The 17,430-nt window shown below is 39.0% G+C and overlaps 1 long non-coding RNA gene across 4 annotated transcripts in view; it reads right to left on the bottom strand.

Annotated features, from left to right (window-relative positions):
• LOC127491372 (uncharacterized) overlaps window positions 1-17,430 on the bottom strand; it is a 168,091-nt gene that overhangs the window by 81,142 nt on the left and 69,519 nt on the right. The gene's annotated exons all lie outside the window — the stretch shown is intronic.

Here is a 17,430-nt window from a genome sequence, read left to right on the forward strand (position 1 = left end):
GTGGTTGAGGAAATGACATAGGTGGGGAGAAAGCAAACCTAAAGGATCAACAAAAATCCCTGCTGGGCTACCAGGGAGTCTTTAGGGTCTCAAGTCATTTATCAAAGAGCAGATGGACCAATATATTAAAATTAGTGTAAACGTTGCAAAAAACTTTGTTCTCTGACCAAAGACTTTCATTCTGCATCTTGAATAAAAAGTTCTAATTTCCAGTGTTAATGGTTTACTTACTGCTGACTTCTTTAATTTAGTCATTTCTTAAAATTCATGACATTGGCAGGCTGTTCAGGGAATGTATTTAACCTTACAAAGTTCTACACATAGGACTAATAGTCTTATGTGAAGAACGACACAGTAAAGTTAGTTATGTTAAAGTAAAATCAATACCTACAGAAGAGAAAATTAGAAAGGAAACCACTGATTTTCCTTTCCTCTTCTTCCATGTCACAAGACTGAGCCAGTTTGGAACTTTTAGGAATCATTATATTATAAAAGTCTCCAGGTTTCCACTCTAATGGGTTCCAGGTTTTCCTGCTATGGGGATGAAACTAGCAGACTTAGTAAATCCTTATTTATTTGTCCCAAAGGCCTGGCAGAACTCTTTCTTCTCTGGTGCTGGTTTCTATTCATTCACTGCCTCTTCTCAGGTTCTTTGGTTGCCCATCATTAATCTTTCAAGCTACAGCTGGGTGGGTTCAGAACAAAACCATCAGAGGAACTAAAAAATGAAATATTTACCTGCACCAACAGGGGGGAAAGACTCATCAACCTTATCCTTTCAGTGTAATCACATTCTTATTTTATTCACTTTCAAGATAGAAGACAGGAAACACACAAACACACACACACTCATTCTCTGTTTTTTAAATATATATACACATACATATATTTTGTACTATCTATTCTCATTTGTAATGAGGTGTAATATATAGAGCTCAGTTAGTTACCATGGAGACACTGGTTCTCTGTTTCTTATCACAGAGCCACACTATCGTCTGGTGTCAGCCAAGGAGGGATGACAAAGGCCTCCCCAAGAGCCTAGCTCTGCAATTACTGAGCAATCAAGCGCCTCCTTTAATAGAGCACATCCAGGTATACATGGCTCCTTGCTCAGCACTGTCTTGTCTTCCCTTTTAAACTTATACATAGCAGGATGCAGTTACTGACTATAGACATTTTCCTCTGCTGGATGGCCTGTTTATTCCTAATTTCAATGATATTCTCCGGTTTATATAACAGAGCTCACTAGCCACTGTCCTCATTATTTTTAAACCTCTCAATTTTTCAAATTGTTAATAAGTATTTTCTTTTGCAGACATACAGTGATCTTTTTGTGTATGAGTCTTTTTTTATGATTTGTCATTAACTGGCAAAGTGACAGAGGGGATAAAATGAAAATCAGTCTCTAAATTTACTCTTAGTCCTGAGTTTTCCCTAATTTCTGTAACCAAATCACTAAAGTCATTAATAAAGAGGAAAAAATCTAAATGACCAGCATTCATTCTCTGTCTTCTGGTAGTGATATAAATGAGATGCTAAATCAATCAAATGCATATAATGGGAAGAGAAATAGGCTGAGTTCTTTAAAAGGATTTTTATTGTGTTTGGGGGGGATATTCCTCAGATTTGTCTTGGATGCTCAGACTCAGACATTCTCAAGTCACTTGGGAATTTGAAGTGAAATAGAGTATGGACTGAGGCATTCAAATTAGCCTGAATCTACTAGTGTAGACAGACTTCTTTAGTAACAGCTCTCTAAATTTTACTTTGTGTTCTGTCTATAAGGTTATAACATATATAGCTGTATTTGATTTTGTTCAGAAGTTCTACAAATTCACTAACATGCTCTTATCTCTGAGACAGAAGAAATAGGTACTTAAAAAGCGTGATGGGGAGAGATGGAAACAGTGAGATACTAAAAATATACATGACATGGCCAATGCTGTGAGTAAATTTAAAATCCACGTGAGAAAACAGCCTTACACTTATGCACCAGGCTCAGTAATAGGAATGAAATAGCAAAGATATACAACAACATAAGTGTTTTGGGCAGGATCAATCCAAATCTAGAGTTATTGCTATCTTTTGAATGTGTCCTCCAAAGTTCACATGCTGAAAACTCAACACTCAATGCAACAATGATGAGAGGTGGGATTTAATAGTTGATTAGGCCGTGAAGGCTTTACCCTCATGAGCAGAGAAGTGTCGCTGTCCCAGGAGCGGGTTAGCTTTGCTGGAAGAGGCTTCCTGATAAAAGGATGAGTTCAGTATGTCTCTGAATTCATTGTCTTTGTGTCTTCCACCACGGGTAGACAGAGCATGAAGGCCCTCACCAGATGTAGTCCATCAATCTTAGACCAGCCTCCAGAACCATGAGCCAAATCAATTCCCATTGTTTATAAATGACTCAGGCTGTGGTATTCTCTTATAGCAGCTCAAAATGCACTAAGACAGGAAGATTTAGTGGAAGAGGTGAGATTTGACATTAATCTTGAAGAATGGAAGGAAGAGGAAAATATATTCTAGGCAAGGAAACAGCAGAAGCTAAAATGCAGTAGTGGGAATGGTCTTGGTCTTCCCAAGAGAACTGTGATAATGACAGCATTACTGAAGCAAACTATTTTTGAGTTTCAAGATGATGTCTAGAATCAGTTCAGGTGGTGATATCAGCTTCTTCCTCTCAGATCAACCCCCAAGGTGCTTCCCTACTCACTTTGTGGGGTTCAGAGATAGAGGAGGAGTGTAGGAAGAAGGTAGGAAAGAATAAAGAGGAAGAAGAAGGGGGTAGAGAAGGGAAGGAGAGGAAGGGACGAGACAGGAGGGAAGGCAAAGGAGGGAGAACAATTACATTCAAAATGACACAAAAAAGAAATGAAAAGCAGAGGTTGCTTTTTTTTTTTTTTTTTTTTTTTTTTTTGCAGGTGGAGAACAAAGAAGGTTTTCACAGGCAGAGTGTGGACACATTCTATGCTATATGATCCCCATATGCCAGGAATGTCATTAATTAGATAGAAATGAAGGACTGGAGACTTGCCAAATGCCGCTCAGGAGATCAAGGGCTACACACTCATATGTTTTCACCTATGCTCTGGAATCCTTAGCATAGCAGCACAGTATGTATAGGCTTTGTCAGGAGCTTGACAGGAGCTGGAATCAACAGGAGGGTTTTAACAGATAAGGTGAACCTGGCATTTGTATTACCGAAGGATGGATCCATAAATATACAATGTCTCTGAGCTGGACACTGGATAAAAAGATACTTGAAAGTCAGCATAAAAGTTTATTGGGCTACTTGAAAACATTTGCAAAAACATTTACTGAGAGGTGTTTGGAAAGAATGAAGACCTTTGTGGTAATATTAACAAGACGTGCTCCACAAATATGACCTATTTTGACTATGTGCCGAGCACCAAGTCTGACCTCACACAATCCTACCAGACAGTCAACTCCATACAGGACAGAAGAAAATGAAGTCCAAGACAGGTGAAGTCAGCTGCCCAAATTCACAAAGTGGTACGTACAAGATGGAACACAGAGACCTGCACCTATTATAACAAAGGCAGGATATGCTTAAAATAAATATATAATTATTGTAGCATCTATTTATTCAGGATTTTCCTCTCTTTTAACCACTTTTGATAAGGTTACAATGAGAAGGCATTAATAAAATAACTCATATTTTCTTTGTAAATACAAGCCAGGAGATAAAAACCAGAGAGGACATTTCGGAATACAGGAGGAACAGAAACAGTGCTCACAGGCTCTTCTTAGGATGTCAGAACAAAACAGTCAGTCAAGTGAATTTTGTCCCTTTAGCTGGGAAGAACCTTTGTGGTAGAGATGGAGAGAGAGAGAGAGAGAGAGAGAGAGAAGTAAAAAAAATTTTAGTAATTCTCATCTTCATTTATTTGCCATTTTATGGTTACAAAATTACAAATTCTGGGCCTGGCACCGTGGCCCTGCAGGTTAACACCCTAGCCTGGAGCGCCAGCAACCCATATGGGCGCCCGTTCTAGTCCTGGCTGCTCTACTTCCAATCCAGCTCTCTGCTATGGCCTGGGAAAGCAGTAGAAGGTGGCCCAAGTCCTTGGGCCCCTGCACCACATGGGAGATCCGGAAGAAGTTCCTGGCTCCTGGCTTCTGATCGGCATAGCTCTGGCCGTTGCGGCCAATTGGGGAGTGAACCATCGGATGGAAGACTTCTCTCTCTCTCTCTCTGCCTCTCCTCTCTCTGTGTAATTTTTCTTTTTTTCTTTTCTTTTTTTTTTTTTTTTTGACAGGCAGAGTGGACAGTGAGAGAGAGAAAGGTCTTCCTTTTTGCTGTTGGTTCACCCTCCAATGGCCACCATGGCCAGCGCGCTGCGGCCGGTGCACCGCGCTGATCCGATGGCAGGAGCCAGGTACTTCTCCTGGTCTCCCATGGGGTGCAGGGCCCAAAGACTTGGGCCATCCTCCACTGCACTCCCTGGCCACAGCAGAGAGCTGGCCTGGAAGAGGGGCAACCGGGACAGAATCCAGCGCCCCGACCGGGACTAGAACCCGGTGTGCCGGCGCCCCAAGGCGGAGGATTAGCCTAGTGAGCCGCGGCGCTGGCCTCTCTGTGTAATCTTGACTTTCAAATAAATAAATTAAAAAAAAAAAAAAAACAAGATTACAAATTCCATGATCTGGGTTTCTTGTCACTCCTTGAATATGACAAGTTTATTCTTATCTCAGGTCTTCGCACTATTTGTCTCCACTTGAAATAGATGACTAACTTCTTAGATGTAAATTCCTCATACTTATCTCTCTTCATAGCACATAATACTATCTGAAATTGTCTTTTTAAAAAATATGTATTTATGTATAAAATTTTATTCATATGACTATAAAGTTGTATTCATTACTATAGCTCCATTTTTTAGAGGGGTCGTTGGCACATGTAAGCACTCAGTAAATATTTACTGAATGAATGACCACATACCAGTTAATGGGAATAGGGCACAACTGCTAATGCTCCAAAATCTAGAAAGCACATACATATATTCTATAGTCAATGTCACCACTAGGGGTTAATCTGCATATAAACTGGCTATATCAAAATATCTAAAAATCAGAGAATTTGATTTACTATCAAATTTTTACTGACTTATTTTTGCAGGAAATCCTTCAACTCTATTTAAATTTATTTAAATTCTTGGCATAGCTGTGTGCCCAGTTACTGTCCAAATTCCCTTCAAAGCACTGGTATGAAGGACTTTTGGAAAAATAAAGAAGAGCAACAAAATGTAAGTTATTTCAATGAGTTTTGAAGTTTTTATTGCCATTTCCAACAGACAATAAAACTTCTGTTTTCATTTGCCAGAAATGTCCGTGTAAACACTGAAGTTTTTATTTCTGCTTTTCTGACTAGTACAAGTTATACTGCTCTGAACAGCAAGAAAAGAACACCATGGTTAACAAATGAAAAACAGCTGGTCAAAGCAGGTAACTTCTTTGTTTACAATCCAGAGTTCCTTTGGGATTTTCTGGGTATTTGAAGAGAGAATGACATCCACAGTTGAGAATTCATTCTCACGCTCTTGCATGTGCACAGGTTTTTTCTGCTCGTTTTTCCTGGAATTACGAACACGCCCTTCATGGGTTTTATCGCATTCCCGTTTTGCTGGTCTCATGTTATGCTGAAGGATTGGCAGTCTGAATGCACATCCCCTCCCCCCACCCTCCCACTACAAGGCTTGGCAAGAATCAACACAGGAATATTTGCATTTGGTAGAAGATAAAGGTAGCAAACTCCTAACTCTAGGCCGAGAAGCAATTACACTGGAAAACACTGAATTATTTGTATCCCTACTGCCAAATTTTTGTTTTGCTTTGTTCTTACTTTCAGAATGAGGCTTAGGTAATAAATACAAGAAAATCTCATGTTGGATTTCACAAGGTGATCTCAGTTCCTTCCAATGGGAGTCTTAACTTTAAGATTTGTTTGTTTATTTGAAACAGTTTCAGAAAAGCACAGTTTCAAAAAAATGCAGAAGCCAGGAGGCGGAGCTTCTTCCAGGTTTCCCATGTGGGTACAGGAACCAAGCATTTGGGACATCCTCTGCTGCTCTCCCAGGAGCATCAGCAGGGAGCTGGATTCAAAGTAGAACAGCTGGGTCTCAAACTGGCACCCATATGGGATGTCAGCTCACAGGCAGCAGGTTTATCCACTATGCCACAACGCCAACCCTGGAAGTATTAACTTTTATTTATTTATTTACTTATTTGCTGGGCTGATGGCTTAAGGTTTTCCTATGGAGTCTTTCTTTTTAAACAGAGGCCATAGCTGTCATTGTTTTCTTGTGCAGATTTTTGTTCTTAATTCCTCAAGGAGTTCTGTTTCATTATTAGGATATTACACATTATTTCAACCCTCTTTTCACTGTAAGAAATTAAAACAGGTATTTGATGCCTTGGATGTATCTGTTGGAAAGGAGAGTCCCAGTCATGGTGTTGTTTCTGGTCACAGGAGTCCTTTCCAACAGACTGTAAATTACTAATCATTCTCTTTTTGGAATGCTATTATTGTGAAGGAAGGCATTCCCCAACACAGCATGTATATCTTGGAAACATCTCTAGCAATTTCATCTTACAAACTTGTAGTGTGGTTCATTTGCCTGGGCAAAGGGTGTTTTAAGCAAAACACAATGTTTAATGCATTGTATGAAATTCTTTTAAGGAAAGCTTTTGTCTTTTTATCACCACACCAGAGCAGGTGCAAGGTGATAAGAAAAAGCTGATCGGATTAACACAGGGCAGTGCTTAGTGAACTATGCATGGGTAAACAATATGGTAAGGAGAACCTTAATAAACTCAATAATGGCATCAGGAAATTACAATAGAACATAGAAAATAGTAATACAAGAACACATCTTTGGAAAGCTATGCAAAGTCTTTGAGATTACCCCAATGTAAAGAAGTGCCCTCTAGCTTTAGTAGCACCTAAAGTTAACAAATCCTGGTTTTTATCCTTTTTTTATACTTTAGAAATCTTATTTTTAAAACATATGAATTAAAGAGTAACAGAAAAAAAATTACAAAGATGTGATGGCATCCAAGAGGTACATATATCATCAGGAAATAGTGAGACTAATGAAAAAAGGGCTGACTTCTGGTCCTCAACAATCAAAAGTATATAATTACATGACTTTTCATCTGTATCACATTTTTTTTCTATAAAAAAGAACTGTGGATCCTGGGTTTCGGCACCAAAAAAAAAAAAAAAAAAAAAAGAGCTGTGGATAGGTGGTGTTACTGATGATGAAATAAGTATACTAACATTTATTCAACCAAATATTTTCCTTTATAGGAAAAAACCTGGGGAAATTATATACTTATTTCACTGGTAAACACAGTACACATTTTCTATTTTTCAGATTTTGCATTGCCTTTAGCATCAGCTTAAGAAGCCACTGGAAAAAAACAATTTCAACTTACAAATTCTCTTTTCAAACTATTCTTAATTTTAAATAAAAAATGTCACCACTTTGGTCACTAGACTTAGGTTCTAATTACTGTGATAGTATCAAAAATAAAAATAACATCAATCCAAAAACATTAAAAAATTATTAAGTACACTTTCAGAGGACCTTGCCTTCAATTTTTCATTTTTTTATTCCCTTAGCCAACGCTTCAGTCCTAGCCACCAGGACCTCTCTTTCAACTGTGCCTCTCTGGCAGTCGATTGTCCACAGTACTCTCAGCAGCACCCTCTCAAAGTATAGCTCCTCTCATTCCCTCCTGCTAAAAAGTCCTCAGTGGCTTCCAATACAAGAGGGAAGATTTTCCACTCTCATCTTCTAACACTTCTATAGTGCTTGCTCTGTGGCAGGCATCGTTCTAGATGCTTTATATATAGAGTTCCTCAGCTCAGTCCTGTGAGGGAGGCACAAATATTATCCTCATTTGACATAAGAGAAAATCAAAACACAGAGTCAAGTCACTTGTCAAAGGACAGTCAGCATGCTTCAGCGCTGAAATCAGTACAGAGACTCTGGCTCCAGCCTCCTATTTCTGCTTCTTTTCCTATCTCATCCACTCGTCACCATTCTCTGATACCAGGTACTTTTCTACCTTTGATCTTTGCTTTTAATTCTCTCTTTACCCATGTGCTTTCTTCTCTTATTTTCCTGTCTCCGTCCATCAAGACCCATCTGAAATGGACACTTTGCCCATTTCACAGCACACTTCACTTAAACTATTATAAAATCATATTTTATCCTATATTAATTTATAACACTGTCCCCTTTCAGTACTCATTGTTACCGGCACAAAGGAGATTGGCAGGCAATTGCTGTAACTAAAAATTAATGAACTACTGGATGCAATCACGGTATCGCCAAAAAAAAAATAAATAAAAAACACAGGCACTCAACACATGTCAACTGGTTTGAAAAGACAAGTATATTCAAAAGGCTAGACTAGAGACTCTAAGGGCAATTTCAGAACTGTTTGACACTGATATAATAAATAAATAGCATTATAAAATAACGTTGAAAACGAGAACACATTTTTATGGATGCAGCTCTCCCTGAGCACCTGCTACACGCCAAGCAATGCAAGTTCGAGGTGGGGCTGGCACTGTGGTGCAGCAGGTGGGGCTGATGCTTGTGATGCTGGCACCCCGTACTGGAGTGCCAATCTGATCCTAGGGACTCTACTTCTGATCCAGCTTTCTACTAATGTGCCTGAGCAGGCAGCAGTAGATGGCCCAGGTGCTTGAACCCCTGACGCCCATGTGGGAGACCTGGATGGTGATCCTGGCTCCTGACTTCAGTCTGGCACAGCACTGACTATTGCAGCCATTTAGGTAATGAACCAGTAAATGGAAGATCTCTCTGTCTCTCTGTCTCTATTGCTCTGCCTTTCAAATAAACAAATAATCTTTTTAAACAGAGTTAAATAAAAAGAACTACACACATACACACATGTGTTCATACACATATTATATATCAGTCTAGCCTCCTCATTTTTTAAAAAGATTTATTTTATTTATTTGAAAGAGTTACAGAGAGAGGCAGAGACAGAGAAAGAGGTCTTCCATCTGCTGGTTCACTCCCCAGATGGCCACAACGGCCAGAGCTGCACAGATCTGAAGCCAGGAGCTTCTTCCGGGCCTCCCACGGGGGTGCCAGGCCCCAAGGACTTGGACCATCTTCTACTGCTATCCCAGGCCATAGCAGAGAGCTGGATTGGAAGAGGAGCAGCTGGGACTAGAACCGGTGCCCATATGGGATGCTGGTGCTTCAGGCCAGGGCTTTAACCCGCTGCACCACAGCACCGGCCCCAAGCCTCCTCATTTTTTCAGGAAAGAAATCTAAATGGGAAAGTAAGACTGGGATTTCATATAAAATATAAGATATCACTAGGGATTCTTATAAATGGGAAAGTATGATTGGTTAAAAGCCTTTAAAATATATACCAACTGGACACAGGTCTCCCTTCAGTGGGGATAAACAGGAAGGACCCAAAGATAAAGTCCTAAAAGCAATGAAGTATAATGGATACACTCCCAGGGATTTACAAGAAGAAGAGACTCTTGTGTTTTCTATATTTATAATGTAATCACTACTATGTATGGAATTTATGGGAAGTTAAGATTCCTCAGTGAAAGGTGCTATACTAGTTTAAACTATGAACAACGATGACAGCTTTGTCTGCCATAAAAAACAACGAAGCTTTAATACATTGCTTAAGGGGTATGTTTGAAGCTGTGGTATTCCCTAGATCTCCATATGAAAATATCCTTAAAACAACGTCCAGGTTTTTAAGGTGTGCAGATTTTTCTTCTTTATTTCAACAGATACTTGCACTTTTTCTCTTCTTCCTATGGAATAAGCCAAATCAAAATGTCTTTTCCTTTAGTTTTTGTTTGCTTAATCAAGATGATTTTCTTCATGATTGATTATAAAGGCTGTGATTACAGTATCAAATCTGTCAAAGAAACAATTTAATGTAAAACATTAACAATTTAGCAGTGTTTAAGTCTAAAACAATATAAAAACTCTGCATTTAATAAGGTGAATGAGGCTGGAGCTGTGGTATATTGGGCTAAGCCCTCGCCTGTGGCACTGGCATCCCATAGGGGCACCAGTTCATGTCCAGCTGCTCCTCTTCCAATCCAGCTGTCTGCTATGGCCTTGAAAAGCAGTAGAGGATGGCCTAAGTGTGTTGGCACTGGCAACTGCATAAGCGACCACCTGGAAGAAGCTCCTGGCTCCAGGCTTCAGTTCAGCATAACTCCAGCCATTGCAGCCATTTGGGGAGTTAACCAGTAGGTGGAAGACCTTTCTCTGTCTCTCCCTCTCTCTGTTTGTAACTCTCTCTTTCAAATAAATAATAAAATATTTCAGAAACAGAATAAGGTGAATGCATTTTCTCTCAATTGCAAAAGGAAGTTCTGGTCACCTTTATTATTTATTATTATATATTATGGTAAAGGGAAATACTTTGTAAGTCTTTATACAGTTTTTTAAAGGTAGTACTCCCTCTTTTTTTAATATTTATTTATTTAAAAGAGTTACAGAGAGAGGTAGGCCCAGAGAGAGAGGTAAGCCACCTGCTGGTTTGCTCCCCAAATGACCACAACAGCCACAGCTGAGCTGATCCGAAGCCAGGACCCAGGAGCTTCTTCCCAGTCTCCCACACAGATGGGGCCCAACAACTTGAGCCATCTTTTACTGCTTTCCCAGGCCATAGCAGAAAGCTGGATCAGAAGAGGAGCATGCAGGATTGAAACTGGCGCCCATATGGGATGCTAGCACTGCAGGCTGGGGCTTTAACCCACTGAGCTATAGCGCCAGCCCCTTTTATACACAGTTGATGGCCAAAACAAGACCATTTTCTGATGAGTTTATAAAGGTCACCAGCTATTATGAAACCAGAAAAGATAATATGACAACAGAAGCAAGACACACACTAGTAGGTAATAATTGTAGCTAAAACTTTGGGGGAAAATAGAATCAGAGAATTGTGTGGCAAGAGGGGACCATATTAGAATTTTGTCTTTTCTTTCTCTGGAAACACATGTCCACACACCCATTCTTGAAAAAACTAAATTTTTTTGTTGTTAGCCTCTCACAGATTCTATCATCCTCTTGTCATCCACGCTGTGATTATGCTGTTTAAGTCTACTTCTCTTCTTCTGTACTGAAGATGAAGAAGAAATAGCAGCCACTCTCTCTGCAGCGACAGCCTTTCTGTACTTGAGGGATCATGTTTAATCACTCATCAGCCTTATTATCTCCAGAATAAAAACACAGTAGAGGGTGTTTCTTAATGATGTGGTTTAATGTTGACCCACACATGGCATTCAAAATCCTTATAATCAAGTGGGGGAAGAGGAAAGAAAGGTACAGCAAGCAAAATGGAATGGAGAAATAATGGCTAAAAAGGCAAAAGGTAGAATAGAGATTCAAGATGATCAAAAATAAGACTGGGTGAGTGCTTCTCACATCCAAGACACGACTCAGAGTGCTTTGCATAGTCCCCTCCCTCCTCCTCTTAAAAACTCACTGAATGTATACTTTGTGTCGGGATCTTTCTAAGTGCTTTTCATTTATGAACTCACATAATCTTCAGAACATCCTGGGGGCAAGAGTATTCCATTCAGAAAAGACGACTGAAACATTTGTTCATAATACCTTCATCGAGCTGGTACTTTCTATAAGGCAGATATTATTTCCATCTGACAGATGAGAACACTGAGGATCACTGATTAAATGACACGCCCATAATCACAATAGCTAGGCAGGGAGGGACCTAGGATTTAAACCCAGAATGATCTGATTGCCAAGTACTTTTTGATTATGTATTTAACTTGATTGAGAGAAGAAAATAATTAATGACAAGCAGCAGCACTTAGAGTGTTTATTCCATTTCAGGTACTCTTTGAAGTATATGTACTAATGTATTTAATCCTCTTAACAACCCTGAAAATGGGTACAGATGAGGACAGTGAGGTACAATGAGACTAATATACCCAGGGTCCTTCAGTTGTGAATTGGAAAAGTCCTCTTCAAATCTAGGAAGTCCAGAGCCATGCTCTCATCCCAACACCATACTGATTCTATAATTAAAATACCAATGGGAAGAAATGTTTTGGGATTTTAAAGATTAAGAATGGTCTCACAGGGAAATATATCAGGGTACTTCAGGAAATTTGTGAAAATTACATTAAAAAATAAGTGTGCTTTGGTGAAACAGATTTTGAAAGCCATGTAGTTTTTCATACAGTGTATCTTTCTGGAACTTTCTGAAGACCACTTCTGTGCATGGAACCCTTGCTGAACACATCTGGTGGGCACTGTGAAGTGCCATATACATCAGGAAGAAAGCAATTATTTCCCCCAACTAGACCAAGTGCTAAAAGAAGACAGTCTTCAGTCATCAGCTTTCAGTTGAGGAAAATCTGCCTGCAAGGTTGTCTGAGGTCTTTGTTGGGAAACGCACCAGAGCTCCTCTTCCACAGGTGTTGATTCCAACTGCACTCCCTCCTATAAACACTCTGAATGTTAATCCCTACCTCACAGTGTGCGTCCCTAGGAAACTCACTCATGTCAACACTTTACATAATCTCATTTAACTCGTAGGAGCCTATGAATTAAGTACTGTTATCCTCATATACCCATTTTAGAAATGTAGACACAAAGACCTAACTTGCCCTCCTTCATAGAGCTGGTCAAGAATGAAGGTGGAACTTGAACCGAGGTTGTCTGATCCTGGAGGCTGTACTCTCAGCACCGACATGATCAGATGCAAAGGGAAAGATGGCAGGTATTCAGACAATCATCTGCTCAACAAGAATTTCACATGAGAAACAACAAAGGCATTCTTCGAGAAACATGGATCCTGAAGAAAAGGAAAATCTAATATTTATTTTTAAGGCATAGGTAAGAAAAGCAGTTGGAACGGCTTGAAAAGTATACAGGGTAGCCTGACACTTTTTCCTCTAGGCCTTCTACAACTTATTTCTTAGGCAGAGGGAATAAATGATATAATTCCTATTTGATAAAGGAGAAGATAATAGTCAATTAAATACATACCCTTACATATGAAATTATTTTAAATTCCAAGAGATAAGCTTTCATTTTCCAATACGATATGTTTATCATTTAATACATCTGCCTAACATCTTTCCTTATATGGGGGAAGTCAAAAACATAAAATGCCAGCAAATACCCTGCCTTTAACGAGAAGTTACAGAGTATGCTATCTATCTACAATATCCTAAGAGATATGGAACGGTGTTAATAGATGGGATGGGGAAAGAGGGCTGAGGAGGCACACAGCCATAGCTTTGGCCTGACTTAATGGTACAGAATCACGGATTCTACCCAGTCTTCTAAATTTCCATGTACTTTTATCTTTTTAAATTTTATTACTTTTTTCAAGGCAGACAGATAGGTTGAAGACATACACAAATCTCTTGACTGATATGTAGGCTTAAACTGTGTACAATCCACTTTTCAAAATTGTACTTCTTTCTTTGTAGGCACAGATAATCTTCTGTATTTCCAATGGTGGGAAGAGAAAAATTGCAACAAAAACATCCAAAATATTAAATTTATCTTTTCGGTACTCGTGTGTTCCAGGTGCATCTTTGATCTCATCTAAAATCTAAAGTAAATCTAAAACATACTCAGGACATAAGAGGACCTGAAAAACCAAGTTCAGCGAAAATGGGATGCAGTTAGCAAAGATTACATGCATCAGTGAACTGTACTAAATTGAACACTTTTAAATGCCAGAGATTTTCTCTGTGAAACTGGGGAGTTTGAAAGAAAAATCAATAATGCTGGGCAAGGGAAACCCACTTCACACTTCTCTAATTAGTCACAGCAGAATCTGGTGGATTTCCATATTACAACTGGATCAGACTTGTGAAATTGGTTTTGATCCCTGACTCACTGATACATCTTCCAGAAGAGGTTTCCCTCCTGACAATCAAAGACTTTTCAACCTTGAGTGATCCTGAAGATCACTTTTTCAGTTTGCACCCATCCTCCCTTACATTCCATGTCTGTCTCATGTTGACTACAGCAAATCTCCCTGGAGTTACCCTATAAAGCTCCACTTAAAAGAACAGGCAAAAGATCTTCAAACTGGCTGGATTGAAGTCCAGCTTGAGCCTTCAAAATCTATATTAGTAAGTGAAACCAGGCATAAAGAGGCAAAGTTCTTCAGATCTTTTATTTTTTAATAAATCGAATAAATATTGGCCATATTGTTTATATTAGGGCATGAACCTCTCTGTGAAGTCACTGCTCAAGTCTAATAATGGAGTAGGTAAAGGGTTTCTGTATTTTTCTGAATAATCAATACCAAAGCTGATGATGCAAATTTATTTGAACTCCAGGGAGCATATCCTTTGAAGTTCTGGGAAATTTTTAAATACAGTGGGCAAATCAATAACTGGACAAAAACATCTCTGTCATTGTGATCATTTTTATTTTGAGAGGACATATATCCTTAAATGAAATCTTTCACTCCTTCTAGCCTCAAATAATTTCTCTTATGAAAGGAACCATCAATTGAACATGAAACACCTTTCTTGGCCATAATTAGAAGTGGTACAGAGGTATCTCTCTGAATAGGATGACTCCTCAAGTCCCGAAGACTCTGTCTCTTTCCACTCTTTGTAAGGCTTTCGTATTTTTCTCCTTTTTCATCAATTCACATCTAAGTTTTGGAGCCGGAGCTAACTAGGATGGTTTGAGGGCATTTTCAGGAGGCATTCTATTGGCCTGGTTTGGTGGTATGTCCTGTTTGAAAGGGGATATATCTATGAGATTAAAAAAGATATATTTTTTCATTACTGCCTATTTTCACAGTCCACTAAGCAAAAATATAAAGTAATTCTTTTTCTTACCCCCATTTTCCCTTTCTCCCTTCGTTCTCTTTCTTCCCCTGTGGAGTTCAAATTAAAGAAAGGTGAAAATTGAAGCTGTTGTACGCAAGGCAATTGCAACATGCATATTTGATTTTTATGATGGATCTAAATTGCTGAATAAGGCCATGGAACAAAGGGAGACTGCAGCTTCCTGCCCATCACATGCAGCCACTGAATGCAGAACAAAAGCTTCGGCCATTAGGGGCTCAGCAGGGAGACACATTATATAAATGACTTTGTCTTCTCTGCCCCCTCCCCCCTACTGGGTGCACTGGACAGGGATGGGTGTGTGTGTGTGCATGTGTATTATGATTTGCTAGGACAAGAGATAAGAAATCCTGGGAGCAGCAATGGGAATAGAAATGAACAGTGCATTATGATTCAAAAGGGCCATGCTTTATGCACTGGACCAGTGTGGCTTTCAGTGCTGTGGTCACAGCGCCACCTAAGATAATGACTCCCCTGAGGAACTTAGTATGCTTTCAGAGTAACCTGTAGCTTTTCCTTATACTGATTTCTTTCTTTTATCAAGAATGAAGCAGAAGGAAAAATCCCTACAAAAATAAAAGCTTTAGTATTATGAGGTAATTTCCACACGTGCCTAAAGAATAATTCAACATACAATTCACAATGACACTAGTTTCCTAGGAAAACAAACTCTGAATCCCCCTTCCAGGATCAAGGTAGGAAAACAGAAGATATATCAATAAAAATTCCAAGCTATCACACAGCAGAGTCAAACTACTTTTATGAGGTTCCCTGTGGTGATGACTTGAATAGGTATTATCAATTCACCTGGCTTTAAACACCACCAATCCTGCACATGTGGTGAACAACGACTGCATAGAATTCTGGTTTGTAGAAGGATTTTAATAAATTTCACAAAGATCAATCATTTCACTACTTCTAATTCCATGGAAAGAGGTAGGGAATAAGAAGGAACCTCTGCAGTTTCCGAGTTGCAGCACAGGATGGTTAAGTACATTATTGAAGGTGACATGGTGAATTGGGAGTAGGTTAGGTTGAAATCCAGGTCACTGGATATCCACTTCTACCCCAACTACTATTGCACATTTCACGGGAGGAAATCTATCAATGTTAAGTTTCCACCACACAAACTGCAAGGATATTCCCTCCATCCTCCGGCTCTCTAACACAGTTGAGAACATCTGACCCAAAATAACTGTAAGCCCTTCAGTTATGTGTTGTAGAACCAGAACCGAGGGGTCTTGCAGAGAGGGAATCCTAATGACAGATCAACATGAGGGTACACAAATTCTGAAATCACCTCATAACAACTGAAATGTATAAAGCTAGCTAAAGGACATGCTATGAGACAACTGCTGTTTATCACATACCATAATTACTGTATAAAAATGGGCAATTCATTTAAAATACAGTTAAGTCATATGACTTATATGAAAGCTAAGAAGTTATGAGTGACAGTGGGTTGTCACTGTAGAGTAACTCAGTTCTGAGCTAGAGTTCACTGAGTTACCTTTTTTTAACCAGTTCTTTTGGTTTTCACTTTTTAAAGGTTCAATTTTTCTCTTTCTCTCTCTCTCTCTCTCTCTCTCTTAATGGGTAGGAAAGGTCTCAAAAAAACTTATGTTTAGTGGATTAAGGAAAGTAGCAAGACTTACGCTCATCAATAGTTTTAAGTAACTAGGATGAACAGATAGTAAAGCACAATTTGTAACCCTGCATAGCCAGAGATGGGAGGCTCACAGTCAGTATGGATTAATACAGCGATGGATGCGTATAGAAAGAGATTCCTGTATAGGCATGCATTTCTTTGGGCATTTACTTAGTTACTAATAAGGGCTAACTCTGATTCCATGTGCTATGGATTCTGTGAGAATAAGACAGTCATGGTCTCTGCCCTAAAGAGAATAATTTATCTTACGTGTGTCTGAGGGTTGCAGAGAAGATTTTAAACAGCTATACAAATCCCTACATTGGTTAACATATGACAAGACATGAAGAGAATGTGCAGTGCTCTATCAGAATGTGAACTGAGAGGACCTGCCTTAGTCTTTAAGGGAAGACATTTAAGCTGAGGCAGGAAAGCAAAAGAGATATGCTCTAACGACCACCATTTCACTTCAGAGTATATCTCAAATATCAATTATAAATGAAAATCAAGGAAATGCTGCTTTTCTTTAGGTTCTTTCAAACTTTCACCTCTCTTTTATCCTATTGAAAAAGCAAACTTTGCTATTTTGCTTAAAGTAAAACAAAGTATCAGTTTGGCAATCAGCCTTTAGTAATTCAAATTCAATTTCTTTAGGGTAAAAGTCAAAAGCTACAAGGTGATAACTGTGCTGTCACTAGCCACATGTGGTCCATTACATTTAAATTTATATTAAATAAGGTTCAAAATTCACTTCCTCAGCCTCACTAGACACACTTCAAGTGTGCAATAGTCACTGTATAGGATACTGTACCTAGAGACTATTAAATTAAAATTAAAATAAACAGGCAGCTCCTCAACTAAACTGGCCATACTGCAAGAGCTC

This window comes from Oryctolagus cuniculus, chromosome 18 (genome assembly GCF_051225735.1).
Source record: "Oryctolagus cuniculus isolate XC-2025 breed Fujian yellow rabbit chromosome 18, ASM5122573v1, whole genome shotgun sequence".
NCBI classification, from domain to species: Eukaryota; Metazoa; Chordata; class Mammalia; order Lagomorpha; family Leporidae; genus Oryctolagus; species Oryctolagus cuniculus.